The 23,655-nt window shown below is 50.7% G+C and overlaps 56 non-coding genes across 56 annotated transcripts; all 56 read left to right on the top strand.

The window, feature by feature from the left end:
• The first annotated feature begins 34 nt into the window (after nucleotides 1-34).
• On the top strand, nucleotides 35-150 carry LOC138639258 (U5 spliceosomal RNA). The gene has a single exon (XR_011312849.1). It is a non-coding gene; the product is annotated as a U5 spliceosomal RNA (small nuclear RNA).
• A 310-nt stretch (nucleotides 151-460) lies between these two features.
• Nucleotides 461-576, top strand: LOC138640250 (U5 spliceosomal RNA). The gene has a single exon (XR_011313750.1). It is a non-coding gene; the product is annotated as a U5 spliceosomal RNA (small nuclear RNA).
• Nucleotides 577-886: 310 nt separating this feature from the next.
• LOC138639951 (U5 spliceosomal RNA) lies at nucleotides 887-1,002 on the top strand. Its single transcript, XR_011313474.1, has one exon. It is a non-coding gene; the product is annotated as a U5 spliceosomal RNA (small nuclear RNA).
• Nucleotides 1,003-1,312: 310 nt separating this feature from the next.
• On the top strand, nucleotides 1,313-1,428 carry LOC138640247 (U5 spliceosomal RNA). Its single transcript, XR_011313749.1, has one exon. It is a non-coding gene; the product is annotated as a U5 spliceosomal RNA (small nuclear RNA).
• A 310-nt stretch (nucleotides 1,429-1,738) lies between these two features.
• On the top strand, nucleotides 1,739-1,854 carry LOC138639950 (U5 spliceosomal RNA). The gene has a single exon (XR_011313473.1). It is a non-coding gene; the product is annotated as a U5 spliceosomal RNA (small nuclear RNA).
• A 310-nt stretch (nucleotides 1,855-2,164) lies between these two features.
• On the top strand, nucleotides 2,165-2,280 carry LOC138639949 (U5 spliceosomal RNA). Its single transcript, XR_011313472.1, has one exon. It is a non-coding gene; the product is annotated as a U5 spliceosomal RNA (small nuclear RNA).
• A 310-nt stretch (nucleotides 2,281-2,590) lies between these two features.
• Nucleotides 2,591-2,706, top strand: LOC138639257 (U5 spliceosomal RNA). The gene has a single exon (XR_011312848.1). It is a non-coding gene; the product is annotated as a U5 spliceosomal RNA (small nuclear RNA).
• Nucleotides 2,707-3,016: 310 nt separating this feature from the next.
• Nucleotides 3,017-3,132, top strand: LOC138640246 (U5 spliceosomal RNA). Its single transcript, XR_011313748.1, has one exon. It is a non-coding gene; the product is annotated as a U5 spliceosomal RNA (small nuclear RNA).
• Nucleotides 3,133-3,442: 310 nt separating this feature from the next.
• LOC138639947 (U5 spliceosomal RNA) lies at nucleotides 3,443-3,558 on the top strand. Its single transcript, XR_011313471.1, has one exon. It is a non-coding gene; the product is annotated as a U5 spliceosomal RNA (small nuclear RNA).
• A 310-nt stretch (nucleotides 3,559-3,868) lies between these two features.
• On the top strand, nucleotides 3,869-3,984 carry LOC138639946 (U5 spliceosomal RNA). The gene has a single exon (XR_011313470.1). It is a non-coding gene; the product is annotated as a U5 spliceosomal RNA (small nuclear RNA).
• A 310-nt stretch (nucleotides 3,985-4,294) lies between these two features.
• On the top strand, nucleotides 4,295-4,410 carry LOC138640043 (U5 spliceosomal RNA). Its single transcript, XR_011313564.1, has one exon. It is a non-coding gene; the product is annotated as a U5 spliceosomal RNA (small nuclear RNA).
• Nucleotides 4,411-4,720: 310 nt separating this feature from the next.
• LOC138639134 (U5 spliceosomal RNA) lies at nucleotides 4,721-4,836 on the top strand. Its single transcript, XR_011312732.1, has one exon. It is a non-coding gene; the product is annotated as a U5 spliceosomal RNA (small nuclear RNA).
• A 310-nt stretch (nucleotides 4,837-5,146) lies between these two features.
• Nucleotides 5,147-5,262, top strand: LOC138639945 (U5 spliceosomal RNA). Its single transcript, XR_011313469.1, has one exon. It is a non-coding gene; the product is annotated as a U5 spliceosomal RNA (small nuclear RNA).
• A 310-nt stretch (nucleotides 5,263-5,572) lies between these two features.
• On the top strand, nucleotides 5,573-5,688 carry LOC138639490 (U5 spliceosomal RNA). Its single transcript, XR_011313072.1, has one exon. It is a non-coding gene; the product is annotated as a U5 spliceosomal RNA (small nuclear RNA).
• Nucleotides 5,689-5,998: 310 nt separating this feature from the next.
• On the top strand, nucleotides 5,999-6,114 carry LOC138639132 (U5 spliceosomal RNA). Its single transcript, XR_011312731.1, has one exon. It is a non-coding gene; the product is annotated as a U5 spliceosomal RNA (small nuclear RNA).
• A 310-nt stretch (nucleotides 6,115-6,424) lies between these two features.
• On the top strand, nucleotides 6,425-6,540 carry LOC138640016 (U5 spliceosomal RNA). Its single transcript, XR_011313538.1, has one exon. It is a non-coding gene; the product is annotated as a U5 spliceosomal RNA (small nuclear RNA).
• A 310-nt stretch (nucleotides 6,541-6,850) lies between these two features.
• On the top strand, nucleotides 6,851-6,966 carry LOC138639131 (U5 spliceosomal RNA). The gene has a single exon (XR_011312730.1). It is a non-coding gene; the product is annotated as a U5 spliceosomal RNA (small nuclear RNA).
• A 310-nt stretch (nucleotides 6,967-7,276) lies between these two features.
• On the top strand, nucleotides 7,277-7,392 carry LOC138639944 (U5 spliceosomal RNA). The gene has a single exon (XR_011313468.1). It is a non-coding gene; the product is annotated as a U5 spliceosomal RNA (small nuclear RNA).
• A 310-nt stretch (nucleotides 7,393-7,702) lies between these two features.
• LOC138640245 (U5 spliceosomal RNA) lies at nucleotides 7,703-7,818 on the top strand. The gene has a single exon (XR_011313747.1). It is a non-coding gene; the product is annotated as a U5 spliceosomal RNA (small nuclear RNA).
• Nucleotides 7,819-8,128: 310 nt separating this feature from the next.
• LOC138639585 (U5 spliceosomal RNA) lies at nucleotides 8,129-8,244 on the top strand. The gene has a single exon (XR_011313162.1). It is a non-coding gene; the product is annotated as a U5 spliceosomal RNA (small nuclear RNA).
• A 310-nt stretch (nucleotides 8,245-8,554) lies between these two features.
• LOC138639130 (U5 spliceosomal RNA) lies at nucleotides 8,555-8,670 on the top strand. The gene has a single exon (XR_011312729.1). It is a non-coding gene; the product is annotated as a U5 spliceosomal RNA (small nuclear RNA).
• A 310-nt stretch (nucleotides 8,671-8,980) lies between these two features.
• On the top strand, nucleotides 8,981-9,096 carry LOC138639256 (U5 spliceosomal RNA). The gene has a single exon (XR_011312847.1). It is a non-coding gene; the product is annotated as a U5 spliceosomal RNA (small nuclear RNA).
• A 310-nt stretch (nucleotides 9,097-9,406) lies between these two features.
• LOC138640244 (U5 spliceosomal RNA) lies at nucleotides 9,407-9,522 on the top strand. The gene has a single exon (XR_011313746.1). It is a non-coding gene; the product is annotated as a U5 spliceosomal RNA (small nuclear RNA).
• Nucleotides 9,523-9,832: 310 nt separating this feature from the next.
• On the top strand, nucleotides 9,833-9,948 carry LOC138639943 (U5 spliceosomal RNA). Its single transcript, XR_011313467.1, has one exon. It is a non-coding gene; the product is annotated as a U5 spliceosomal RNA (small nuclear RNA).
• Nucleotides 9,949-10,258: 310 nt separating this feature from the next.
• LOC138640243 (U5 spliceosomal RNA) lies at nucleotides 10,259-10,374 on the top strand. The gene has a single exon (XR_011313745.1). It is a non-coding gene; the product is annotated as a U5 spliceosomal RNA (small nuclear RNA).
• A 310-nt stretch (nucleotides 10,375-10,684) lies between these two features.
• LOC138639942 (U5 spliceosomal RNA) lies at nucleotides 10,685-10,800 on the top strand. Its single transcript, XR_011313466.1, has one exon. It is a non-coding gene; the product is annotated as a U5 spliceosomal RNA (small nuclear RNA).
• A 310-nt stretch (nucleotides 10,801-11,110) lies between these two features.
• LOC138639255 (U5 spliceosomal RNA) lies at nucleotides 11,111-11,226 on the top strand. Its single transcript, XR_011312846.1, has one exon. It is a non-coding gene; the product is annotated as a U5 spliceosomal RNA (small nuclear RNA).
• A 310-nt stretch (nucleotides 11,227-11,536) lies between these two features.
• On the top strand, nucleotides 11,537-11,652 carry LOC138640242 (U5 spliceosomal RNA). The gene has a single exon (XR_011313744.1). It is a non-coding gene; the product is annotated as a U5 spliceosomal RNA (small nuclear RNA).
• Nucleotides 11,653-11,962: 310 nt separating this feature from the next.
• Nucleotides 11,963-12,078, top strand: LOC138639941 (U5 spliceosomal RNA). The gene has a single exon (XR_011313465.1). It is a non-coding gene; the product is annotated as a U5 spliceosomal RNA (small nuclear RNA).
• A 310-nt stretch (nucleotides 12,079-12,388) lies between these two features.
• Nucleotides 12,389-12,504, top strand: LOC138639940 (U5 spliceosomal RNA). Its single transcript, XR_011313464.1, has one exon. It is a non-coding gene; the product is annotated as a U5 spliceosomal RNA (small nuclear RNA).
• Nucleotides 12,505-12,814: 310 nt separating this feature from the next.
• Nucleotides 12,815-12,930, top strand: LOC138640041 (U5 spliceosomal RNA). The gene has a single exon (XR_011313562.1). It is a non-coding gene; the product is annotated as a U5 spliceosomal RNA (small nuclear RNA).
• Nucleotides 12,931-13,240: 310 nt separating this feature from the next.
• On the top strand, nucleotides 13,241-13,356 carry LOC138639129 (U5 spliceosomal RNA). The gene has a single exon (XR_011312728.1). It is a non-coding gene; the product is annotated as a U5 spliceosomal RNA (small nuclear RNA).
• Nucleotides 13,357-13,666: 310 nt separating this feature from the next.
• Nucleotides 13,667-13,782, top strand: LOC138639939 (U5 spliceosomal RNA). Its single transcript, XR_011313463.1, has one exon. It is a non-coding gene; the product is annotated as a U5 spliceosomal RNA (small nuclear RNA).
• Nucleotides 13,783-14,092: 310 nt separating this feature from the next.
• LOC138639489 (U5 spliceosomal RNA) lies at nucleotides 14,093-14,208 on the top strand. The gene has a single exon (XR_011313071.1). It is a non-coding gene; the product is annotated as a U5 spliceosomal RNA (small nuclear RNA).
• Nucleotides 14,209-14,518: 310 nt separating this feature from the next.
• LOC138639128 (U5 spliceosomal RNA) lies at nucleotides 14,519-14,634 on the top strand. Its single transcript, XR_011312727.1, has one exon. It is a non-coding gene; the product is annotated as a U5 spliceosomal RNA (small nuclear RNA).
• A 310-nt stretch (nucleotides 14,635-14,944) lies between these two features.
• Nucleotides 14,945-15,060, top strand: LOC138640015 (U5 spliceosomal RNA). Its single transcript, XR_011313537.1, has one exon. It is a non-coding gene; the product is annotated as a U5 spliceosomal RNA (small nuclear RNA).
• Nucleotides 15,061-15,370: 310 nt separating this feature from the next.
• On the top strand, nucleotides 15,371-15,486 carry LOC138639127 (U5 spliceosomal RNA). Its single transcript, XR_011312726.1, has one exon. It is a non-coding gene; the product is annotated as a U5 spliceosomal RNA (small nuclear RNA).
• A 310-nt stretch (nucleotides 15,487-15,796) lies between these two features.
• On the top strand, nucleotides 15,797-15,912 carry LOC138639126 (U5 spliceosomal RNA). The gene has a single exon (XR_011312725.1). It is a non-coding gene; the product is annotated as a U5 spliceosomal RNA (small nuclear RNA).
• Nucleotides 15,913-16,222: 310 nt separating this feature from the next.
• On the top strand, nucleotides 16,223-16,338 carry LOC138639125 (U5 spliceosomal RNA). Its single transcript, XR_011312724.1, has one exon. It is a non-coding gene; the product is annotated as a U5 spliceosomal RNA (small nuclear RNA).
• A 310-nt stretch (nucleotides 16,339-16,648) lies between these two features.
• LOC138639123 (U5 spliceosomal RNA) lies at nucleotides 16,649-16,764 on the top strand. The gene has a single exon (XR_011312722.1). It is a non-coding gene; the product is annotated as a U5 spliceosomal RNA (small nuclear RNA).
• A 310-nt stretch (nucleotides 16,765-17,074) lies between these two features.
• LOC138640241 (U5 spliceosomal RNA) lies at nucleotides 17,075-17,190 on the top strand. Its single transcript, XR_011313743.1, has one exon. It is a non-coding gene; the product is annotated as a U5 spliceosomal RNA (small nuclear RNA).
• A 310-nt stretch (nucleotides 17,191-17,500) lies between these two features.
• Nucleotides 17,501-17,616, top strand: LOC138639584 (U5 spliceosomal RNA). Its single transcript, XR_011313161.1, has one exon. It is a non-coding gene; the product is annotated as a U5 spliceosomal RNA (small nuclear RNA).
• Nucleotides 17,617-17,926: 310 nt separating this feature from the next.
• On the top strand, nucleotides 17,927-18,042 carry LOC138639254 (U5 spliceosomal RNA). The gene has a single exon (XR_011312845.1). It is a non-coding gene; the product is annotated as a U5 spliceosomal RNA (small nuclear RNA).
• Nucleotides 18,043-18,352: 310 nt separating this feature from the next.
• On the top strand, nucleotides 18,353-18,468 carry LOC138639419 (U5 spliceosomal RNA). Its single transcript, XR_011313004.1, has one exon. It is a non-coding gene; the product is annotated as a U5 spliceosomal RNA (small nuclear RNA).
• Nucleotides 18,469-18,778: 310 nt separating this feature from the next.
• On the top strand, nucleotides 18,779-18,894 carry LOC138639938 (U5 spliceosomal RNA). Its single transcript, XR_011313462.1, has one exon. It is a non-coding gene; the product is annotated as a U5 spliceosomal RNA (small nuclear RNA).
• A 310-nt stretch (nucleotides 18,895-19,204) lies between these two features.
• On the top strand, nucleotides 19,205-19,320 carry LOC138640240 (U5 spliceosomal RNA). Its single transcript, XR_011313742.1, has one exon. It is a non-coding gene; the product is annotated as a U5 spliceosomal RNA (small nuclear RNA).
• Nucleotides 19,321-19,630: 310 nt separating this feature from the next.
• Nucleotides 19,631-19,746, top strand: LOC138639937 (U5 spliceosomal RNA). Its single transcript, XR_011313461.1, has one exon. It is a non-coding gene; the product is annotated as a U5 spliceosomal RNA (small nuclear RNA).
• Nucleotides 19,747-20,056: 310 nt separating this feature from the next.
• LOC138639583 (U5 spliceosomal RNA) lies at nucleotides 20,057-20,172 on the top strand. Its single transcript, XR_011313160.1, has one exon. It is a non-coding gene; the product is annotated as a U5 spliceosomal RNA (small nuclear RNA).
• Nucleotides 20,173-20,482: 310 nt separating this feature from the next.
• Nucleotides 20,483-20,598, top strand: LOC138639252 (U5 spliceosomal RNA). The gene has a single exon (XR_011312843.1). It is a non-coding gene; the product is annotated as a U5 spliceosomal RNA (small nuclear RNA).
• A 310-nt stretch (nucleotides 20,599-20,908) lies between these two features.
• Nucleotides 20,909-21,024, top strand: LOC138639418 (U5 spliceosomal RNA). Its single transcript, XR_011313003.1, has one exon. It is a non-coding gene; the product is annotated as a U5 spliceosomal RNA (small nuclear RNA).
• A 310-nt stretch (nucleotides 21,025-21,334) lies between these two features.
• Nucleotides 21,335-21,450, top strand: LOC138639936 (U5 spliceosomal RNA). Its single transcript, XR_011313460.1, has one exon. It is a non-coding gene; the product is annotated as a U5 spliceosomal RNA (small nuclear RNA).
• A 310-nt stretch (nucleotides 21,451-21,760) lies between these two features.
• On the top strand, nucleotides 21,761-21,876 carry LOC138640239 (U5 spliceosomal RNA). Its single transcript, XR_011313741.1, has one exon. It is a non-coding gene; the product is annotated as a U5 spliceosomal RNA (small nuclear RNA).
• Nucleotides 21,877-22,186: 310 nt separating this feature from the next.
• LOC138639935 (U5 spliceosomal RNA) lies at nucleotides 22,187-22,302 on the top strand. Its single transcript, XR_011313459.1, has one exon. It is a non-coding gene; the product is annotated as a U5 spliceosomal RNA (small nuclear RNA).
• Nucleotides 22,303-22,612: 310 nt separating this feature from the next.
• LOC138639934 (U5 spliceosomal RNA) lies at nucleotides 22,613-22,728 on the top strand. Its single transcript, XR_011313458.1, has one exon. It is a non-coding gene; the product is annotated as a U5 spliceosomal RNA (small nuclear RNA).
• Nucleotides 22,729-23,038: 310 nt separating this feature from the next.
• LOC138639251 (U5 spliceosomal RNA) lies at nucleotides 23,039-23,154 on the top strand. The gene has a single exon (XR_011312842.1). It is a non-coding gene; the product is annotated as a U5 spliceosomal RNA (small nuclear RNA).
• Nucleotides 23,155-23,464: 310 nt separating this feature from the next.
• On the top strand, nucleotides 23,465-23,580 carry LOC138640238 (U5 spliceosomal RNA). Its single transcript, XR_011313740.1, has one exon. It is a non-coding gene; the product is annotated as a U5 spliceosomal RNA (small nuclear RNA).
• Nucleotides 23,581-23,655: the final 75 nt, after the last annotated feature.

Raw genomic sequence — 23,655 nt, 5'->3', positions numbered from 1 at the left:
ATGGTGGTAGGTCAGGAGGAGGCCTTTGCACAGTATACTCTGGCTTCCCTTCAGAACGTAAAAATCTTTCGCCTTTTACTAAAGATTTCCGTGGAGAGGAGCAAAACTGAGTTTTGTGGCAATTTTTGCATGCTCCAGCTTGCTGGGGCTTCCTTAATTGGGTTCAACAACAGAATAAAGTAATGGGTGGGTGGGGTTTCGGTGGGAGACTGAACCCTGGGGTTGCTGGGAAGAGGCCCTCATTTGCATATTGTAGCCATGGATGGCCTTCTTCCGGGCAACGGAACAGGTGATGCTCTGTCAGCAGCATAGAACTGAGAACGGAGCAGCCTGTGGAAGATGGGCTGTTGCCGTTTTTGTTTTTCCATCACCAAACAACGAACCCACTTCTAGGTGCTCTCCCCGGGCCAAGTGAGGGCTGCTGCCATGGTGGTAGGTCAGGAGGAGGCCTTTGCACAGTATACTCTGGCTTCTCTTCAGAATGTAAAAATCTTTCGCCTTTTACTAAAGATTTCCGTGGAGAGGAGCAAAACTGAGTTTTGTGGCAATTTTTGCATGCTCCAGCTTGCTGGGGCTTTCTTAATTGGGTTCAACAACAGAATAAAGGAATGGGTGGGTGGGGTTTCGGTGGGAGACTGAACCCTGGGGTTCCTGGGAAAAGGCCCTCATTTGCATATTGTAGCCATGGATGGCCTTCTTCTGGGCAACGGAACAGGTGATGCTCTGTCAGCAGCATAGACCTGAGAACGGAGCATCCTGTGGAAGATGGGCTGTTGCCGTTTTTGTTTTTCCATCACCAAACCACGAACCCACTTCTAGGTGCTCTCCCCGGGCCAAGTGAGGGCTGCTGCCATGGTGGTAGGTCAGGAGGAGGCCTTTGCCCAGTATACTCTGGCTTCTCTTCAGAACGTAAAAATCTTTCGCCTTTTACTAAAGATTTCCGTGGAGAGGAGCAAAACTGAGTTTTGTGGCAATTTTTGCATGCTCCAGCTTGCTGGGGCTTCCTTAATTGGGTTCAACAACAGAATAAAGTAATGGGTGGGTGGGGTTTCGGTGGGAGACTGAACCCTGGGGTTGCTGGGAAGAGGCCCTCATTTGCATATTGTAGCCATGGATGGCCTTCTTCCGGGCAACGGAACAGGTGATGCTCTGTCAGCAGCATAGAACTGAGAACGGAGCAGCCTGTGGAAGATGGGCTGTTGCCGTTTTTGTTTTTCCATCACCAAACCACGAACCCACTTCTAGGTGCTCTCCCCGGGCCAAGTGAGGGCTGCTGCCATGGTGGTAGGTCAGGAGGAGGCCTTTGCACAGTATACTCTGGCTTCTCTTCAGAATGTAAAAATCTTTCGCCTTTTACTAAAGATTTCCGTGGAGAGGAGCAAAACTGAGTTTTGTGGCAATTTTTGCATGCTCCAGCTTGCTGGGGCTTTCTTAATTGGGTTCAACAACAGAATAAAGGAATGGGTGGGTGGGGTTTCGGTGGGAGACTGAACCCTGGGGTTCCTGGGAAAAGGCCCTCATTTGCATATTGTAGCCATGGATGGCCTTCTTCCGGGCAACGGAACAGGTGATGCTCTGTCAGCAGCATAGAACTGAGAACGGAGCATCCTGTGGAAGATGGGCTGTTGCCGTTTTTGTTTTTCCATCACCAAACCACGAACCCACTTCTAGGTGCTCTCCCCGGGCCAAGTGAGGGCTGCTGCCATGGTGGTAGGTCAGGAGGAGGCCTTTGCCCAGTATACTCTGGCTTCTCTTCAGAACGTAAAAATCTTTCGCCTTTTACTAAAGATTTCCGTGGAGAGGAGCAAAACTGAGTTTTGTGGCAATTTTTGCATGCTCCAGCTTGCTGGGGCTTCCTTAATTGGGTTCAACAACAGAATAAAGTAATGGGTGGGTGGGGTTTCGGTGGGAGACTGAACCCTGGGGTTGCTGGGAAGAGGCCCTCATTTGCATATTGTAGCCATGGATGGCCTTCTTCCGGGCAACGGAACAGGTGATGCTCTGTCAGCAGCATAGAACTGAGAACGGAGCAGCCTGTGGAAGATGGGCTGTTGCCGTTTTTGTTTTTCCATCACCAAACCACGAACCCACTTCTAGGTGCTCTCCCCGGGCCAAGTGAGGGCTGCTGCCATGGTGGTAGGTCAGGAGGAGGCCTTTGCACAGTATACTCTGGCTTCTCTTCAGAACGTAAAAATCTTTCGCCTTTTACTAAAGATTTCCGTGGAGAGGAGCAAAACTGAGTTTTGTGGCAATTTTTGCATGCTCCAGCTTGCTGGGGCTTTCTTAATTGGGTTCAACAACAGAATAAAGGAATGGGTGGGTGGGGTTTCGGTGGGAGACTGAACCCTGGGGTTCCTGGGAAAAGGCCCTCATTTGCATATTGTAGCCATGGATGGCCTTCTTCCGGGCAACGGAACAGGTGATGCTCTGTCAGCAGCATAGAACTGAGAACGGAGCAGCCTGTGGAAGATGGGCTGTTGCCGTTTTTGTTTTTCCATCACCAAACCACGAACCCACTTCTAGGTGCTCTCCCCGGGCCAAGTGAGGGCTGCTGCCATGGTGGTAGGTCAGGAGGAGGCCTTTGCCCTGTATACTCTGGCTTCCCTTCAGAACGTAAAAATCTTTCGCCTTTTACTAAAGATTTCCGTGGAGAGGAGCAAAACTGAGTTTTGTGGCAATTTTTGCATGCTCCAGCTTGCTGGGGCTTCCTTAATTGGGTTCAACAACAGAATAAAGTAATGGGTGGGTGGGGTTTCGGTGGGAGACTGAACCCTGGGGTTGCTGGGAAGAGGCCCTCATTTGCATATTGTAGCCATGGATGGCCTTCTTCCGGGCAACGGAACAGGTGATGCTCTGTCAGCAGCATAGAACTGAGAACGGAGCAGCCTGTGGAAGATGGGCTGTTGCCGTTTTTGTTTTTCCATCACCAAACAACGAACCCACTTCTAGGTGCTCTCCCCGGGCCAAGTGAGGGCTGCTGCCATGGTGGTAGGTCAGGAGGAGGCCTTTGCACAGTATACTCTGGCTTCTCTTCAGAATGTAAAAATCTTTCGCCTTTTACTAAAGATTTCCGTGGAGAGGAGCAAAACTGAGTTTTGTGGCAATTTTTGCATGCTCCAGCTTGCTGGGGCTTTCTTAATTGGGTTCAACAACAGAATAAAGGAATGGGTGGGTGGGGTTTCGGTGGGAGACTGAACCCTGGGGTTCCTGGGAAAAGGCCCTCATTTGCATATTGTAGCCATGGATGGCCTTCTTCTGGGCAACGGAACAGGTGATGCTCTGTCAGCAGCATAGAACTGAGAACGGAGCATCCTGTGGAAGATGGGCTGTTGCCGTTTTTGTTTTTCCATCACCAAACCACGAACCCACTTCTAGGTGCTCTCCCCGGGCCAAGTGTGGGCTGCTGCCATGGTGGTAGGTCAGGAGGAGGCCTTTGCCCAGTATACTCTGGCTTCTCTTCAGAACGTAAAAATCTTTCGCCTTTTACTAAAGATTTCCGTGGAGAGGAGCAAAACTGAGTTTTGTGGCAATTTTTGCATGCTCCAGCTTGCTGGGGCTTCCTTAATTGGGTTCAACAACAGAATAAAGTAATGGGTGGGTGGGGTTTCGGTGGGAGACTGAACCCTGGGGTTGCTGGGAAGAGGCCCTCATTTGCATATTGTAGCCATGGATGGCCTTCTTCCGGGCAACGGAACAGGTGATGCTCTGTCAGCAGCATAGAACTGAGAACGGAGCAGCCTGTGGAAGATGGGCTGTTGCCGTTTTTGTTTTTCCATCACCAAACCACGAACCCACTTCTAGGTGCTCTCCCCGGGCCAAGTGAGGGCTGCTGCCATGGTGGTAGGTCAGGAGGAGGCCTTTGCACAGTATACTCTGGCTTCTCTTCAGAACGTAAAAATCTTTCGCCTTTTACTAAAGATTTCCGTGGAGAGGAGCAAAACTGAGTTTTGTGGCAATTTTTGCATGCTCCAGCTTGCTGGGGCTTCGTTAATTGGGTTCAACAACAGAATAAAGTAATGGGTGGGTGGGGTTTCGGTGGGAGACTGAACCCTGGGGTTGCTGGGAAGAGGCCCTCATTTGCATATTGTAGCCATGGATGGCCTTCTTCCGGGCAATGGAACAGGTGATGCTCTGTCAGCAGCATAGAACTGAGAACGAAGCAGTCTGTGGAAGATGGGCTGTTGCCGTTTTTGTTTTTCCATCACCAAACCACGAACCCACTTCTAGTAGCTCTCCCCGGGCCAAGTGAGGGCTGCTGCCATGGTGGTAGGTCAGGAGGAGGCCCTTGCTCTGTATACTCAGGCTTCTCTTCAGAACGTAAAAATCTTTCGCCTTTTACTAAAGATTTCCGTGGAGAGGAGCAAAACTGAGTTTTGTGGCAATTTTTGCATGCTCCAGCTTGCTGGGGCTTCGTTAATTGGGTTCAACAACAGAATAAAGTAATGGGTGGGTGGGGTTTCGGTGGGAGACTGAACCCTGGGGTTGCGGGGAAGAGGCCCTCATTTGCATATTGTAGCCATGGATGGCCTTCTTCCGGGCAACGGAACAGGTGATGCTCTGTCAGCAGCATCGAACTGAGAACGGAGCAGCCTGTGGAAGATGGGCTGTTGCCGTTTTTGTTTTTCCATCACCAAACCACGAACCCACTTCTAGGTGCTGTCCCCGGGCCAAGTGAGGGCTGCTGCCATGGTGGTAGGTCAGGAGGAGGCCCTTGCCCAGTATATTCTGGCTTCTCTTCAGAACGTAAAAATCTTTCGCCTTTTACTAAAGATTTCCGTGGAGAGGAGCAAAACTGAGTTTTGTGGCAATTTTTGCATGCTCCAGCTTGCTGGGGCTTTCTTAATTGGGTTCAACAACAGAATAAAGGAATGGGTGGGTGGGGTTTCGGTGGGAGACTGAACCCTGGGGTTCCTGGGAAAAGGCCCTCATTTCCATATTGTAGCCATGGATGGCCTTCTTCCGGGCAACGGAACAGGTGATGCTCTGTCAGCAGCATAGAACTGAGAACGGAGCATCCTGTGGAAGATGGGCTGTTGCCGTTTTTGTTTTTCCATCACCAAACCACGAACCCACTTCTAGGTGCTCTCCCCGGGCCAAGTGAGGGCTGCTGCCATGGTGGTAGGTCAGGAGGAGGCCTTTGCCCAGTATACTCTGGCTTCTCTTCAGAACGTAAAAATCTTTCGCCTTTTACTAAAGATTTCCGTGGAGAGGAGCAAAACTGAGTTTTGTGGCAATTTTTGCATGCTCCAGCTTGCTGGGGCTTCCTTAATTGGGTTCAACAACAGAATAAAGTAATGGGTGGGTGGGGTTTCGGTGGGAGACTGAACCCTGGGGTTGCTGGGAAGAGGCCCTCATTTGCATATTGTAGCCATGGATGGCCTTCTTCCGGGCAACGGAACAGGTGATGCTCTGTCAGCAGCATAGAACTGAGAACGGAGCAGCCTGTGGAAGATGGGCTGTTGCCGTTTTTGTTTTTCCATCACCAAACCACGAACCCACTTCTAGGTGCTGTCCCCGGGCCAAGTGAGGGCTGCTGCCATGGTGGTAGGTCAGGAGGAGGCCCTTGCCCAGTATATTCTGGCTTCTCTTCAGAACGTAAAAATCTTTCGCCTTTTACTAAAGATTTCCGTGGAGAGGAGCAAAACTGAGTTTTGTGGCAATTCTTGCATGCTCCAGCTTGCTGGGGCTTTCTTAATTGGGTTCAACAACAGAATAAAGGAATGGGTGGGTGGGGTTTCGGTGGGAGACTGAACCCTGGGGTTGCTGGGAAGAGGCCCTCATTTGCATATTGTAGCCATGGATGGCCTTCTTCCGGGCAACGGAACAGGTGATGCTCTGTCAGCAGCATAGAACTGAGAACGGAGCAGCCTGTGGAAGATGGGCTGTTGCCGTTTTTGTTTTTCCATCACCAAACCACGAACCCACTTCTAGGTGCTGTCCCCGGGCCAAGTGAGGGCTGCTGCCATGGTGGTAGGTCAGGAGGAGGCCCTTGCCCAGTATATTCTGGCTTCTCTTCAGAACGTAAAAATCTTTCGCCTTTTACTAAAGATTTCCGTGGAGAGGAGCAAAACTGAGTTTTGTGGCAATTTTTGCATGCTCCAGCTTGCTGGGGCTTTCTTAATTGGGTTCAACAACAGAATAAAGGAATGGGTGGGTGGGGTTTCGGTGGGAGACTGAACCCTGGGGTTCCTGGGAAAAGGCCCTCATTTCCATATTGTAGCCATGGATGGCCTTCTTCCGGGCAACGGAACAGGTGATGCTCTGTCAGCAGCATAGAACTGAGAACGGAGCATCCTGTGGAAGATGGGCTGTTGCCGTTTTTGTTTTTCCATCACCAAACCACGAACCCACTTCTAGGTGCTCTCCCCGGGCCAAGTGAGGGCTGCTGCCATGGTGGTAGGTCAGGAGGAGGCCTTTGCCCAGTATACTCTGGCTTCTCTTCAGAACGTAAAAATCTTTCGCCTTTTACTAAAGATTTCCGTGGAGAGTAGCAAAACTGAGTTTTGTGGCAATTTTTGCATGCTCCAGCTTGCTGGGGCTTCCTTAATTGGGTTCAACAACAGAATAAAGTAATGGGTGGGTGGGGTTTCGGTGGGAGACTGAACCCTGGGGTTGCTGGGAAGAGGCCCTCATTTGCATATTGTAGCCATGGATGGCCTTCTTCCGGGCAACGGAACAGGTGATGCTCTGTCAGCAGCATAGAACTGAGAACGGAGCAGCCTGTGGAAGATGGGCTGTTGCCGTTTTTGTTTTTCCATCACCAAACCACGAACCCACTTCTAGGTGCTGTCCCCGGGCCAAGTGAGGGCTGCTGCCATGGTGGTAGGTCAGGAGGAGGCCCTTGCCCAGTATATTCTGGCTTCTCTTCAGAACGTAAAAATCTTTCGCCTTTTACTAAAGATTTCCGTGGAGAGGAGCAAAACTGAGTTTTGTGGCAATTTTTGCATGCTCCAGCTTGCTGGGGCTTTCTTAATTGGGTTCAACAACAGAATAAAGGAATGGGTGGGTGGGGTTTCGGTGGGAGACTGAACCCTGGGGTTCCTGGGAAAAGGCCCTCATTTGCATATTGTAGCCATGGATGGCCTTCTTCCGGGCAACGGAACAGGTGATGCTCTGTCAGCAGCATAGAACTGAGAACGGAGCATCCTGTGGAAGATGGGCTGTTGCCGTTTTTGTTTTTCCATCACCAAACCACGAACCCACTTCTAGGTGCTCTCCCCGGGCCAAGTGAGGGCTGCTGCCATGGTGGTAGGTCAGGAGGAGGCCTTTGCCCAGTATACTCTGGCTTCTCTTCAGAACGTAAAAATCTTTCGCCTTTTACTAAAGATTTCCGTGGAGAGGAGCAAAACTGAGTTTTGTGGCAATTTTTGCATGCTCCAGCTTGCTGGGGCTTCCTTAATTGGGTTCAACAACAGAATAAAGGAATGGGTGGGTGGGGTTTCGGTGGGAGACTGAACCCTGGGGTTGCTGGGAAGAGGCCCTCATTTGCATATTGTAGCCATGGATGGCCTTCTTCCGGGCAACGGAACAGGTGATGCTCTGTCAGCAGCATAGAACTGAGAACGGAGCAGCCTGTGGAAGATGGGCTGTTGCCGTTTTTGTTTTTCCATCACCAAACCACGAACCCACTTCTAGGTGCTCTCCCCGGGCCAAGTGAGGGCTGCTGCCATGGTGGTAGGTCAGGAGGAGGCCTTTGCACAGTATACTCTGGCTTCTCTTCAGAATGTAAAAATCTTTCGCCTTTTACTAAAGATTTCCGTGGAGAGGAGCAAAACTGAGTTTTGTGGCAATTTTTGCATGCTCCAGCTTGCTGGGGCTTTCTTAATTGGGTTCAACAACAGAATAAAGGAATGGGTGGGTGGGGTTTCGGTGGGAGACTGAACCCTGGGGTTCCTGGGAAAAGGCCCTCATTTGCATATTGTAGCCATAGATAGCCTTCTTCCGGGCAACGGAACAGGTGATGCTCTGTCAGCAGCATAGAACTGAGAACGGAGCATCCTATGGAAGATGGGCTGTTGCCGTTTTTTTTTTTCCATCACCAAACCACGAACCCACTTCTAGGTGCTCTCCCCGGGCCAAGTGAGGGCTGCTGCCATGGTGGTAGGTCAGGAGGAGGCCTTTGCACAGTATACTCTGGCTTCTCTTCAGAATGTAAAAATCTTTCGCCTTTTACTAAAGATTTCCGTGGAGAGGAGCAAAACTGAGTGTTGTGGCAATTTTTGCATGCTACAGCTTGCTGGGGCTTTCTTAATTGGGTTCAACAACAGAATAAAGGAATGGGTGGGTGGGGTTTCGGTGGGAGACTGAGCCCTGGGGTTCCTGGGAAAAGGCCCTCATTTGCATATTGTAGCCATGGATGGCCTTCTTCCGGGCAACGGAACAGGTGATGCTCTGTCAGCAGCATAGAACTGAGAACGGAGCAGCCTGTGGAAGATGGGCTGTTGCCGTTTTTGTTTTTCCATCACCAAACCACGAACCCACTTCTAGGTGCTCTCCCCGGGCCAAGTGAGGGCTGCTGCCATGGTGGTAGGTCAGGAGGAGGCCTTTGCCCAGTATATTCTGGCTTCTCTTCAGAACGTAAAAATCTTTCGCCTTTTACTAAAGATTTCCGTGGAGAGGAGCAAAACTGAGTTTTGTGGCAATTTTTGCATGCTCCAGCTTGCTGGGGCTTCCTTAATTGGGTTCAACAACAGAATAAAGTAATGGGTGGGTGGGGTTTCGGTGGGAGACTGAACCCTGGGGTTGCTGGGAAGAGGCCCTCATTTGCATATTGTAGCCATGGATGGCCTTCTTCCGGGCAACGGAACAGGTGATGCTCTGTCAGCAGCATAGAACTGAGAACGGAGCAGCCTGTGGAAGATGGGCTGTTGCCGTTTTTGTTTTTCCATCACCAAACCACGAACCCACTTCTAGGTGCTCTCCCCGGGCCAAGTGAGGGCTGCTGCCATGGTGGTAGGTCAGGAGGAGGCCTTTGCACAGTATACTCTGGCTTCCCTTCAGAACGTAAAAATCTTTCGCCTTTTACTAAAGATTTCCGTGGAGAGGAGCAAAACTGAGTTTTGTGGCAATTTTTGCATGCTCCAGCTTGCTGGGGCTTCCTTAATTGGGTTCAACAACAGAATAAAGTAATGGGTGGGTGGGGTTTCGGTGGGAGACTGAACCCTGGGGTTGCTGGGAAGAGGCCCTCATTTGCATATTGTAGCCATGGATGGCCTTCTTCCGGGCAACGGAACAGGTGATGCTCTGTCAGCAGCATAGAACTGAGAACGGAGCAGCCTGTGGAAGATGGGCTGTTGCCGTTTTTGTTTTTCCATCACCAAACAACGAACCCACTTCTAGGTGCTCTCCCCGGGCCAAGTGAGGGCTGCTGCCATGGTGGTAGGTCAGGAGGAGGCCTTTGCACAGTATACTCTGGCTTCTCTTCAGAATGTAAAAATCTTTCGCCTTTTACTAAAGATTTCCGTGGAGAGGAGCAAAACTGAGTTTTGTGGCAATTTTTGCATGCTCCAGCTTGCTGGGGCTTTCTTAATTGGGTTCAACAACAGAATAAAGGAATGGGTGGGTGGGGTTTCGGTGGGAGACTGAACCCTGGGGTTCCTGGGAAAAGGCCCTCATTTGCATATTGTAGCCATGGATGGCCTTCTTCTGGGCAACGGAACAGGTGATGCTCTGTCAGCAGCATAGAACTGAGAACGGAGCATCCTGTGGAAGATGGGCTGTTGCCGTTTTTGTTTTTCCATCACCAAACCACGAACCCACTTCTAGGTGCTCTCCCCGGGCCAAGTGAGGGCTGCTGCCATGGTGGTAGGTCAGGAGGAGGCCTTTGCCCAGTATACTCTGGCTTCTCTTCAGAACGTAAAAATCTTTCGCCTTTTACTAAAGATTTCCGTGGAGAGGAGCAAAACTGAGTTTTGTGGCAATTTTTGCATGCTCCAGCTTGCTGGGGCTTCCTTAATTGGGTTCAACAACAGAATAAAGTAATGGGTGGGTGGGGTTTCGGTGGGAGACTGAACCCTGGGGTTGCTGGGAAGAGGCCCTCATTTGCATATTGTAGCCATGGATGGCCTTCTTCCGGGCAACGGAACAGGTGATGCTCTGTCAGCAGCATAGAACTGAGAACGGAGCAGCCTGTGGAAGATGGGCTGTTGCCGTTTTTGTTTTTCCATCACCAAACCACGAACCCACTTCTAGGTGCTCTCCCCGGGCCAAGTGAGGGCTGCTGCCATGGTGGTAGGTCAGGAGGAGGCCTTTGCACAGTATACTCTGGCTTCTCTTCAGAATGTAAAAATCTTTCGCCTTTTACTAAAGATTTCCGTGGAGAGGAGCAAAACTGAGTTTTGTGGCAATTTTTGCATGCTCCAGCTTGCTGGGGCTTTCTTAATTGGGTTCAACAACAGAATAAAGGAATGGGTGGGTGGGGTTTCGGTGGGAGACTGAACCCTGGGGTTCCTGGGAAAAGGCCCTCATTTGCATATTGTAGCCATGGATGGCCTTCTTCCGGGCAACGGAACAGGTGATGCTCTGTCAGCAGCATAGAACTGAGAACGGAGCATCCTGTGGAAGATGGGCTGTTGCCGTTTTTGTTTTTCCATCACCAAACCACGAACCCACTTCTAGGTGCTCTCCCCGGGCCAAGTGAGGGCTGCTGCCATGGTGGTAGGTCAGGAGGAGGCCTTTGCACAGTATACTCTGGCTTCTCTTCAGAACGTAAAAATCTTTCGCCTTTTACTAAAGATTTCCGTGGAGAGGAGCAAAACTGAGTTTTGTGGCAATTTTTGCATGCTCCAGCTTGCTGGGGCTTTCTTAATTGGGTTCAACAACAGAATAAAGGAATGGGTGGGTGGGGTTTCGGTGGGAGACTGAACCCTGGGGTTCCTGGGAAAAGGCCCTCATTTGCATATTGTAGCCATGGATGGCCTTCTTCCGGGCAACGGAACAGGTGATGCTCTGTCAGCAGCATAGAACTGAGAACGGAGCAGCCTGTGGAAGATGGGCTGTTGCCGTTTTTGTTTTTCCATCACCAAACCACGAACCCACTTCTAGGTGCTCTCCCCGGGCCAAGTGAGGGCTGCTGCCATGGTGGTAGGTCAGGAGGAGGCCTTTGCCCAGTATACTCTGGCTTCCCTTCAGAACGTAAAAATCTTTCGCCTTTTACTAAAGATTTCCGTGGAGAGGAGCAAAACTGAGTTTTGTGGCAATTTTTGCATGCTCCAGCTTGCTGGGGCTTCCTTAATTGGGTTCAACAACAGAATAAAGTAATGGGTGGGTGGGGTTTCGGTGGGAGACTGAACCCTGGGGTTGCTGGGAAGAGGCCCTCATTTGCATATTGTAGCCATGGATGGCCTTCTTCCGGGCAACGGAACAGGTGATGCTCTGTCAGCAGCATAGAACTGAGAACGGAGCAGCCTGTGGAAGATGGGCTGTTGCCGTTTTTGTTTTTCCATCACCAAACAACGAACCCACTTCTAGGTGCTCTCCCCGGGCCAAGTGAGGGCTGCTGCCATGGTGGTAGGTCAGGAGGAGGCCTTTGCACAGTATACTCTGGCTTCTCTTCAGAATGTAAAAATCTTTCGCCTTTTACTAAAGATTTCCGTGGAGAGGAGCAAAACTGAGTTTTGTGGCAATTTTTGCATGCTCCAGCTTGCTGGGGCTTTCTTAATTGGGTTCAACAACAGAATAAAGGAATGGGTGGGTGGGGTTTCGGTGGGAGACTGAACCCTGGGGTTCCTGGGAAAAGGCCCTCATTTGCATATTGTAGCCATGGATGGCCTTCTTCTGGGCAACGGAACAGGTGATGCTCTGTCAGCAGCATAGAACTGAGAACGGAGCATCCTGTGGAAGATGGGCTGTTGCCGTTTTTGTTTTTCCATCACCAAACCACGAACCCACTTCTAGGTGCTCTCCCCGGGCCAAGTGTGGGCTGCTGCCATGGTGGTAGGTCAGGAGGAGGCCTTTGCCCAGTATACTCTGGCTTCTCTTCAGAACGTAAAAATCTTTCGCCTTTTACTAAAGATTTCCGTGGAGAGGAGCAAAACTGAGTTTTGTGGCAATTTTTGCATGCTCCAGCTTGCTGGGGCTTCCTTAATTGGGTTCAACAACAGAATAAAGTAATGGGTGGGTGGGGTTTCGGTGGGAGACTGAACCCTGGGGTTGCTGGGAAGAGGCCCTCATTTGCATATTGTAGCCATGGATGGCCTTCTTCCGGGCAACGGAACAGGTGATGCTCTGTCAGCAGCATAGAACTGAGAACGGAGCAGCCTGTGGAAGATGGGCTGTTGCCGTTTTTGTTTTTCCATCACCAAACCACGAACCCACTTCTAGGTGCTCTCCCCGGGCCAAGTGAGGGCTGCTGCCATGGTGGTAGGTCAGGAGGAGGCCTTTGCACAGTATACTCTGGCTTCTCTTCAGAACGTAAAAATCTTTCGCCTTTTACTAAAGATTTCCGTGGAGAGGAGCAAAACTGAGTTTTGTGGCAATTTTTGCATGCTCCAGCTTGCTGGGGCTTCGTTAATTGGGTTCAACAACAGAATAAAGTAATGGGTGGGTGGGGTTTCGGTGGGAGACTGAACCCTGGGGTTGCGGGGAAGAGGCCCTCATTTGCATATTGTAGCCATGGATGGCCTTCTTCCGGGCAATGGAACAGGTGATGCTCTGTCAGCAGCATAGAACTGAGAACGAAGCAGTCTGTGGAAGATGGGCTGTTGCCGTTTTTGTTTTTCCATCACCAAACCACGAACCCACTTCTAGTAGCTCTCCCCGGGCCAAGTGAGGGCTGCTGCCATGGTGGTAGGTCAGGAGGAGGCCCTTGCTCTGTATACTCAGGCTTCTCTTCAGAACGTAAAAATCTTTCGCCTTTTACTAAAGATTTCCGTGGAGAGGAGCAAAACTGAGTTTTGTGGCAATTTTTGCATGCTCCAGCTTGCTGGGGCTTCGTTAATTGGGTTCAACAACAGAATAAAGTAATGGGTGGGTGGGGTTTCGGTGGGAGACTGAACCCTGGGGTTGCGGGGAAGAGGCCCTCATTTGCATATTGTAGCCATGGATGGCCTTCTTCCGGGCAACGGAACAGGTGATGCTCTGTCAGCAGCATCGAACTGAGAACGGAGCAGCCTGTGGAAGATGGGCTGTTGCCGTTTTTGTTTTTCCATCACCAAACCACGAACCCACTTCTAGGTGCTGTCCCCGGGCCAAGTGAGGGCTGCTGCCATGGTGGTAGGTCAGGAGGAGGCCCTTGCCCAGTATATTCTGGCTTCTCTTCAGAACGTAAAAATCTTTCGCCTTTTACTAAAGATTTCCGTGGAGAGGAGCAAAACTGAGTTTTGTGGCAATTTTTGCATGCTCCAGCTTGCTGGGGCTTTCTTAATTGGGTTCAACAACAGAATAAAGGAATGGGTGGGTGGGGTTTCGGTGGGAGACTGAACCCTGGGGTTCCTGGGAAAAGGCCCTCATTTCCATATTGTAGCCATGGATGGCCTTCTTCCGGGCAACGGAACAGGTGATGCTCTGTCAGCAGCATAGAACTGAGAACGGAGCATCCTGTGGAAGATGGGCTGTTGCCGTTTTTGTTTTTCCATCACCAAACCACGAACCCACTTCTAGGTGCTCTCCCCGGGCCAAGTGAGGGCTGCTGCCATGGTGGTAGGTCAGGAGGAGGCCTTTGCCCAGTATACTCTGGCTTCTCTTCAGAACGTAAAAATCTTTCGCCTTTTACTAAAGATTTCCGTGGAGAGGAGCAAAACTGAGTTTTGTGGCAATTTTTGCATGCTCCAGCTTGCTGGGGCTTCCTTAATTGGGTTCAACAACAGAATAAAGTAATGGGTGGGTGGGGTTTCGGTGGGAGACTGAACCCTGGGGTTGCTGGGAAGAGGCCCTCATTTGCATATTGTAGCCATGGATGGCCTTCTTCCGGGCAACGGAACAGGTGATGCTCTGTCAGCAGCATAGAACTGAGAACGGAGCAGCCTGTGGAAGATGGGCTGTTGCCGTTTTTGTTTTTCCATCACCAAACCACGAACCCACTTCTAGGTGCTGTCCCCGGGCCAAGTGAGGGCTGCTGCCATGGTGGTAGGTCAGGAGGAGGCCCTTGCCCAGTATATTCTGGCTTCTCTTCAGAACGTAAAAATCTTTCGCCTTTTACTAAAGATTTCCGTGGAGAGGAGCAAAACTGAGTTTTGTGGCAATTCTTGCATGCTCCAGCTTGCTGGGGCTTTCTTAATTGGGTTCAACAACAGAATAAAGGAATGGGTGGGTGGGGTTTCGGTGGGAGACTGAACCCTGGGGTTGCTGGGAAGAGGCCCTCATTTGCATATTGTAGCCATGGATGGCCTTCTTCCGGGCAACGGAACAGGTGATGCTCTGTCAGCAGCATAGAACTGAGAACGGAGCAGCCTGTGGAAGATGGGCTGTTGCCGTTTTTGTTTTTCCATCACCAAACCACGAACCCACTTCTAGGTGCTGTCCCCGGGCCAAGTGAGGGCTGCTGCCATGGTGGTAGGTCAGGAGGAGGCCCTTGCCCAGTATATTCTGGCTTCTCTTCAGAACGTAAAAATCTTTCGCCTTTTACTAAAGATTTCCGTGGAGAGGAGCAAAACTGAGTTTTGTGGCAATTTTTGCATGCTCCAGCTTGCTGGGGCTTTCTTAATTGGGTTCAACAACAGAATAAAGGAATGGGTGGGTGGGGTTTCGGTGGGAGACTGAACCCTGGGGTTCCTGGGAAAAGGCCCTCATTTCCATATTGTAGCCATGGATGGCCTTCTTCCGGGCAACGGAACAGGTGATGCTCTGTCAGCAGCATAGAACTGAGAACGGAGCATCCTGTGGAAGATGGGCTGTTGCCGTTTTTGTTTTTCCATCACCAAACCACGAACCCACTTCTAGGTGCTCTCCCCGGGCCAAGTGAGGGCTGCTGCCATGGTGGTAGGTCAGGAGGAGGCCTTTGCCCAGTATACTCTGGCTTCTCTTCAGAACGTAAAAATCTTTCGCCTTTTACTAAAGATTTCCGTGGAGAGTAGCAAAACTGAGTTTTGTGGCAATTTTTGCATGCTCCAGCTTGCTGGGGCTTCCTTAATTGGGTTCAACAACAGAATAAAGTAATGGGTGGGTGGGGTTTCGGTGGGAGACTGAACCCTGGGGTTGCTGGGAAGAGGCCCTCATTTGCATATTGTAGCCATGGATGGCCTTCTTCCGGGCAACGGAACAGGTGATGCTCTGTCAGCAGCATAGAACTGAGAACGGAGCAGCCTGTGGAAGATGGGCTGTTGCCGTTTTTGTTTTTCCATCACCAAACCACGAACCCACTTCTAGGTGCTGTCCCCGGGCCAAGTGAGGGCTGCTGCCATGGTGGTAGGTCAGGAGGAGGCCCTTGCCCAGTATATTCTGGCTTCTCTTCAGAACGTAAAAATCTTTCGCCTTTTACTAAAGATTTCCGTGGAGAGGAGCAAAACTGAGTTTTGTGGCAATTTTTGCATGCTCCAGCTTGCTGGGGCTTTCTTAATTGGGTTCAACAACAGAATAAAGGAATGGGTGGGTGGGGTTTCGGTGGGAGACTGAACCCTGGGGTTCCTGGGAAAAGGCCCTCATTTGCATATTGTAGCCATGGATGGCCTTCTTCCGGGCAACGGAACAGGTGATGATCTGTCAGCAGCATAGAACTGAGAACGGAGCATCCTGTGGAAGATGGGCTGTTGCCGTTTTTGTTTTTCCATCACCAAACCACGAACCCACTTCTAGGTGCTCTCCCCGGGCCAAGTGAGGGCTGCTGCCATGGTGGTAGGTCAGGAGGAGGCCTTTGCCCAGTATATTCTGGCTTCTCTTCAGAACGTAAAAATCTTTCGCCTTTTACTAAAGATTTCCGTGGAGAGGAGCAAAACTGAGTTTTGTGGCAATTTTTGCATGCTCCAGCTTGCTGGGGCTTCCTTAATTGGGTTCAACAACAGAATAAAGGAATGGGTGGGTGGGGTTTCGGTGGGAGACTGAACCCTGGGGTTGCTGGGAAGAGGCCCTCATTTGCATATTGTAGCCATGGATGGCCTTCTTCCGGGCAACGGAACAGGTGATGCTCTGTCAGCAGCATAGAACTGAGAACGGAGCAGCCTGTGGAAGATGGGCTGTTGCCGTTTTTGTTTTTCCATCACCAAACCACGAACCCACTTCTAGGTGCTGTCCCCGGGCCAAGTGAGGGCTGCTGCCATGGTGGTAGGTCAGGAGGAGGCCCTTGCCCAGTATATTCTGGCTTCTCTTCAGAACGTAAAAATCTTTCGCCTTTTACTAAAGATTTCCGTGGAGAGGAGCAAAACTGAGTTTTGTGGCAATTTTTGCATGCTCCAGCTTGCTGGGGCTTTCTTAATTGGGTTCAACAACAGAATAAAGGAATGGGTGGGTGGGGTTTCGGTGGGAGACTGAACCCTGGGGTTCCTGGGAAAAGGCCCTCATTTGCATATTGTAGCCATGGATGGCCTTCTTCCGGGCAACGGAACAGGTGATGATCTGTCAGCAGCATAGAACTGAGAACGGAGCATCCTGTGGAAGATGGGCTGTTGCCGTTTTTGTTTTTCCATCACCAAACCACGAACCCACTTCTAGGTGCTCTCCCCGGGCCAAGTGAGGGCTGCTGCCATGGTGGTAGGTCAGGAGGAGGCCTTTGCCCAGTATATTCTGGCTTCTCTTCAGAACGTAAAAATCTTTCGCCTTTTACTAAAGATTTCCGTGGAGAGGAGCAAAACTGAGTTTTGTGGCAATTTTTGCATGCTCCAGCTTGCTGGGGCTTCCTTAATTGGGTTCAACAACAGAATAAAGGAATGGGTGGGTGGGGTTTCGGTGGGAGACTGAACCCTGGGGTTGCTGGGAAGAGGCCCTCATTTGCATATTGTAGCCATGGATGGCCTTCTTCCGGGCAACGGAACAGGTGATGCTCTGTCAGCAGCATAGAACTGAGAACGGAGCAGCCTGTGGAAGATGGGCTGTTGCCGTTTTTGTTTTTCCATCACCAAACCACGAACCCACTTCTAGGTGCTCTCCCCGGGCCAAGTGAGGGCTGCTGCCATGGTGGTAGGTCAGGAGGAGGCCTTTGCACAGTATACTCTGGCTTCTCTTCAGAATGTAAAAATCTTTCGCCTTTTACTAAAGATTTCCGTGGAGAGGAGCAAAACTGAGTTTTGTGGCAATTTTTGCATGCTCCAGCTTGCTGGGGCTTTCTTAATTGGGTTCAACAACAGAATAAAGGAATGGGTGGGTGGGGTTTCGGTGGGAGACTGAACCCTGGGGTTCCTGGGAAAAGGCCCTCATTTGCATATTGTAGCCATAGATAGCCTTCTTCCGGGCAACGGAACAGGTGATGCTCTGTCAGCAGCATAGAACTGAGAACGGAGCATCCTATGGAAGATGGGCTGTTGCCGTTTTTTTTTTTCCATCACCAAACCACGAACCCACTTCTAGGTGCTCTCCCCGGGCCAAGTGAGGGCTGCTGCCATGGTGGTAGGTCAGGAGGAGGCCTTTGCACAGTATACTCTGGCTTCTCTTCAGAATGTAAAAATCTTTCGCCTTTTACTAAAGATTTCCGTGGAGAGGAGCAAAACTGAGTGTTGTGGCAATTTTTGCATGCTACAGCTTGCTGGGGCTTTCTTAATTGGGTTCAACAACAGAATAAAGGAATGGGTGGGTGGGGTTTCGGTGGGAGACTGAGCCCTGGGGTTCCTGGGAAAAGGCCCTCATTTGCATATTGTAGCCATGGATGGCCTTCTTCCGGGCAACGGAACAGGTGATGCTCTGTCAGCAGCATAGAACTGAGAACGGAGCAGCCTGTGGAAGATGGGCTGTTGCCGTTTTTGTTTTTCCATCACCAAACCACGAACCCACTTCTAGGTGCTCTCCCCGGGCCAAGTGAGGGCTGCTGCCATGGTGGTAGGTCAGGAGGAGGCCTTTGCCCAGTATACTCTGGCTTCCCTTCAGAACGTAAAAATCTTTCGCCTTTTACTAAAGATTTCCGTGGAGAGGAGCAAAACTGAGTTTTGTGGCAATTTTTGCATGCTCCAGCTTGCTGGGGCTTCCTTAATTGGGTTCAACAACAGAATAAAGTAATGGGTGGGTGGGGTTTCGGTGGGAGACTGAACCCTGGGGTTGCTGGGAAGAGGCCCTCATTTGCATATTGTAGCCATGGATGGCCTTCTTCCGGGCAACGGAACAGGTGATGCTCTGTCAGCAGCATAGAACTGAGAACGGAGCAGCCTGTGGAAGATGGGCTGTTGCCGTTTTTGTTTTTCCATCACCAAACAACGAACCCACTTCTAGGTGCTCTCCCCGGGCCAAGTGAGGGCTGCTGCCATGGTGGTAGGTCAGGAGGAGGCCTTTGCACAGTATTCTCTGGCTTCTCTTCAGAATGTAAAAATCTTTCGCCTTTTACTAAAGATTTCCGTGGAGAGGAGCAAAACTGAGTTTTGTGGCAATTTTTGCATGCTCCAGCTTGCTGGGGCTTTCTTAATTGGGTTCAACAACAGAATAAAGGAATGGGTGGGTGGGGTTTCGGTGGGAGACTGAACCCTGGGGTTCCTGGGAAAAGGCCCTCATTTGCATATTGTAGCCATGGATGGCCTTCTTCTGGGCAACGGAACAGGTGATGCTCTGTCAGCAGCATAGAACTGAGAACGGAGCATCCTGTGGAAGATGGGCTGTTGCCGTTTTTGTTTTTCCATCACCAAACCACGAACCCACTTCTAGGTGCTCTCCCCGGGCCAAGTGAGGGCTGCTGCCATGGTGGTAGGTCAGGAGGAGGCCTTTGCCCAGTATACTCTGGCTTCTCTTCAGAACGTAAAAATCTTTCGCCTTTTACTAAAGATTTCCGTGGAGAGGAGCAAAACTGAGTTTTGTGGCAATTTTTGCATGCTCCAGCTTGCTGGGGCTTCCTTAATTGGGTTCAACAACAGAATAAAGTAATGGGTGGGTGGGGTTTCGGTGGGAGACTGAACCCTGGGGTTGCTGGGAAGAGGCCCTCATTTGCATATTGTAGCCATGGATGGCCTTCTTCCGGGCAACGGAACAGGTGATGCTCTGTCAGCAGCATAGAACTGAGAACGGAGCAGCCTGTGGAAGATGGGCTGTTGCCGTTTTTGTTTTTCCATCACCAAACCACGAACCCACTTCTAGGTGCTCTCCCCGGGCCAAGTGAGGGCTGCTGCCATGGTGGTAGGTCAGGAGGAGGCCTTTGCACAGTATACTCTGGCTTCTCTTCAGAATGTAAAAATCTTTCGCCTTTTACTAAAGATTTCCGTGGAGAGGAGCAAAACTGAGTTTTGTGGCAATTTTTGCATGCTCCAGCTTGCTGGGGCTTTCTTAATTGGGTTCAACAACAGAATAAAGGAATGGGTGGGTGGGGTTTCGGTGGGAGACTGAACCCTGGGGTTGCTGGGAAGAGGCCCTCATTTGCATATTGTAGCCATGGATGGCCTTCTTCCGGGCAACGGAACAGGTGATGCTCTGTCAGCAGCATAGAACTGAGAACGGAGCAGCCTGTGGAAGATGGGCTGTTGCCGTTTTTGTTTTTCCATCACCAAACCACGAACCCACTTCTAGGTGCTCTCCCCGGGCCAAGTGAGGGCTGCTGCCATGGTGGTAGGTCAGGAGGAGGCCTTTGCACAGTATACTCTGGCTTCTCTTCAGAACGTAAAAATCTTTCGCCTTTTACTAAAGATTTCCGTGGAGAGGAGCAAAACTGAGTTTTGTGGCAATTTTTGCATGCTCCAGCTTGCTGGGGCTTCCTTAATTGGGTTCAACAACAGAATAAAGTAATGGGTGGGTGGGGTTTCGGTGGGAGACTGAACCCTGGGGTTGCTGGGAAGAGGCCCTCATTTGCATATTGTAGCCATGGATGGCCTTCTTCCGGGCAACGGAACAGGTGATGCTCTGTCAGCAGCATAGAACTGAGAACGGAGCATCCTATGGAAGATGGGCTGTTGCCGTTTTTTTTTTTCCATCACCAAACCACGAACCCACTTCTAGGTGCTCTCCCCGGGCCAAGTGAGGGCTGCTGCCATGGTGGTAGGTCAGGAGGAGGCCTTTGCACAGTATACTCTGGCTTCTCTTCAGAATGTAAAAATCTTTCGCCTTTTACTAAAGATTTCCGTGGAGAGGAGCAAAACTGAGTGTTGTGGCAATTTTTGCATGCTACAGCTTGCTGGGGCTTTCTTAATTGGGTTCAACAACAGAATAAAGGAATGGGTGGGTGGGGTTTCGGTGGGAGACTGAGCCCTGGGGTTCCTGGGAAAAGGCCCTCATTTGCATATTGTAGCCATGGATGGCCTTCTTCCGGGCAACGGAACAGGTGATGCTCTGTCAGCAGCATAGAACTGAGAACGGAGCAGCCTGTGGAAGATGGGCTGTTGCCGTTTTTGTTTTTCCATCACCAAACCACGAACCCACTTCTAGGTGCTCTCCCCGGGCCAAGTGAGGGCTGCTGCCATGGTGGTAGGTCAGGAGGAGGCCTTTGCCCAGTATACTCTGGCTTCCCTTCAGAACGTAAAAATCTTTCGCCTTTTACTAAAGATTTCCGTGGAGAGGAGCAAAACTGAGTTTTGTGGCAATTTTTGCATGCTCCAGCTTGCTGGGGCTTCCTTAATTGGGTTCAACAACAGAATAAAGTAATGGGTGGGTGGGGTTTCGGTGGGAGACTGAACCCTGGGGTTGCTGGGAAGAGGCCCTCATTTGCATATTGTAGCCATGGATGGCCTTCTTCCGGGCAACGGAACAGGTGATGCTCTGTCAGCAGCATAGAACTGAGAACGGAGCAGCCTGTGGAAGATGGGCTGTTGCCGTTTTTGTTTTTCCATCACCAAACAACGAACCCACTTCTAGGTGCTCTCCCCGGGCCAAGTGAGGGCTGCTGCCATGGTGGTAGGTCAGGAGGAGGCCTTTGCACAGTATTCTCTGGCTTCTCTTCAGAATGTAAAAATCTTTCGCCTTTTACTAAAGATTTCCGTGGAGAGGAGCAAAACTGAGTTTTGTGGCAATTTTTGCATGCTCCAGCTTGCTGGGGCTTTCTTAATTGGGTTCAACAACAGAATAAAGGAATGGGTGGGTGGGGTTTCGGTGGGAGACTGAACCCTGGGGTTCCTGGGAAAAGGCCCTCATTTGCATATTGTAGCCATGGATGGCCTTCTTCTGGGCAACGGAACAGGTGATGCTCTGTCAGCAGCATAGAACTGAGAACGGAGCATCCTGTGGAAGATGGGCTGTTGCCGTTTTTGTTTTTCCATCACCAAACCACGAACCCACTTCTAGGTGCTCTCCCCGGGCCAAGTGAGGGCTGCTGCCATGGTGGTAGGTCAGGAGGAGGCCTTTGCCCAGTATACTCTGGCTTCTCTTCAGAACGTAAAAATCTTTCGCCTTTTACTAAAGATTTCCGTGGAGAGGAGCAAAACTGAGTTTTGTGGCAATTTTTGCATGCTCCAGCTTGCTGGGGCTTCCTTAATTGGGTTCAACAACAGAATAAAGTAATGGGTGGGTGGGGTTTCGGTGGGAGACTGAACCCTGGGGTTGCTGGGAAGAGGCCCTCATTTGCATATTGTAGCCATGGATGGCCTTCTTCCGGGCAACGGAACAGGTGATGCTCTGTCAGCAGCATAGAACTGAGAACGGAGCAGCCTGTGGAAGATGGGCTGTTGCCGTTTTTGTTTTTCCATCACCAAACCACGAACCCACTTCTAGGTGCTCTCCCCGGGCCAAGTGAGGGCTGCTGCCATGGTGGTAGGTCAGGAGGAGGCCTTTGCACAGTATACTCTGGCTTCTCTTCAGAATGTAAAAATCTTTCGCCTTTTACTAAAGATTTCCGTGGAGAGGAGCAAAACTGAGTTTTGTGGCAATTTTTGCATGCTCCAGCTTGCTGGGGCTTTCTTAATTGGGTTCAACAACAGAATAAAGGAATGGGTGGGTGGGGTTTCGGTGGGAGACTGAACCCTGGGGTTGCTGGGAAGAGGCCCTCATTTGCATATTGTAGCCATGGATGGCCTTCTTCCGGGCAACGGAACAGGTGATGCTCTGTCAGCAGCATAGAACTGAGAACGGAGCAGCCTGTGGAAGATGGGCTGTTGCCGTTTTTGTTTTTCCATCACCAAACCACGAACCCACTTCTAGGTGCTCTCCCCGGGCCAAGTGAGGGCTGCTGCCATGGTGGTAGGTCAGGAGGAGGCCTTTGCACAGTATACTCTGGCTTCTCTTCAGAACGTAAAAATCTTTCGCCTTTTACTAAAGATTTCCGTGGAGAGGAGCAAAACTGAGTTTTGTGGCAATTTTTGCATGCTCCAGCTTGCTGGGGCTTCCTTAATTGGGTTCAACAACAGAATAAAGTAATGGGTGGGTGGGGTTTCGGTGGGAGACTGAACCCTGGGGTTGCTGGGAAGAGGCCCTCATTTGCATATTGTAGCCATGGATGGCCTTCTTCCGGGCAACGGAACAGGTGATGCTCTGTCAGCAGCATAGAACTGAGAACGGAGCAGCCTGTGGAAGATGGGCTGTTGCCGTTTTTGTTTTTCCATCACCAAACCACGAACCCACTTCTAGGTGCTCTCCCCGGGCCAAGTGAGGGCTGCTGCCATGGTGGTAGGTCAGGAGGAGGCCTTTGCACAGTATACTCTGGCTTCTCTTCAGAACGTAAAAATCTTTCGCCTTTTACTAAAGATTTCCGTGGAGAGGAGCAAAACTGAGTTTTGTGGCAATTTTTGCATGCTCCAGCTTGCTGGGGCTTTCTTAATTGGGTTCAACAACAGAATAAAGGAATGGGTGGGTGGGGTTTCGGTGGGAGACTGAACCCTGGGGTTCCTGGGAAAAGGCCCTCATTTGCATATTGTAGCCATGGATGGCCTTCTTCCGGGCAACGGAACAGGTGATGCTCTGTCAGCAGCATAGAACTGAGAACGGAGCAGCCTGTGGAAGATGGGCTGTTGCCGTTTTTGTTTTTCCATCACCAAACCACGAACCCACTTCTAGGTGCTCTCCCCGGGCCAAGTGAGGGCTGCTGCCATGGTGGTAGGTCAGGAGGAGGCCTTTGCCCAGTATACTCTGGCTTCCCTTCAGAACGTAAAAATCTTTCGCCTTTTACTAAAGATTTCCGTGGAGAGGAGCAAAACTGAGTTTTGTGGCAATTTTTGCATGCTCCAGCTTGCTGGGGCTTCCTTAATTGGGTTCAACAACAGAATAAAGTAATGGGTGGGTGGGGTTTCGGTGGGAGACTGAACCCTGGGGTTGCTGGGAAGAGGCCCTCATTTGCATATTGTAGCCATGGATGGCCTTCTTCCGGGCAACGGAACAGGTGATGCTCTGTCAGCAGCATAGAACTGAGAACGGAGCAGCCTGTGGAAGATGGGCTGTTGCCGTTTTTGTTTTTCCATCACCAAACAACGAACCCACTTCTAGGTGCTCTCCCCGGGCCAAGTGAGGGCTGCTGCCATGGTGGTAGGTCAGGAGGAGGCCTTTGCACAGTATACTCTGGCTTCTCTTCAGAATGTAAAAATCTTTCGCCTTTTACTAAAGATTTCCGTGGAGAGGAGCAAAACTGAGTTTTGTGGCAATTTTTGCATGCTCCAGCTTGCTGGGGCTTTCTTAATTGGGTTCAACAACAGAATAAAGGAATGGGTGGGTGGGGTTTCGGTGGGAGACTGATCCCTGGGGTTC

Source organism: Ranitomeya imitator, chromosome 5 (assembly GCF_032444005.1).
Source record: "Ranitomeya imitator isolate aRanImi1 chromosome 5, aRanImi1.pri, whole genome shotgun sequence".
Lineage (NCBI taxonomy): Eukaryota > Metazoa > Chordata > Amphibia > Anura > Dendrobatidae > Ranitomeya > Ranitomeya imitator.
This window is presented reverse-complemented; position numbering and strand designations above follow the sequence as displayed.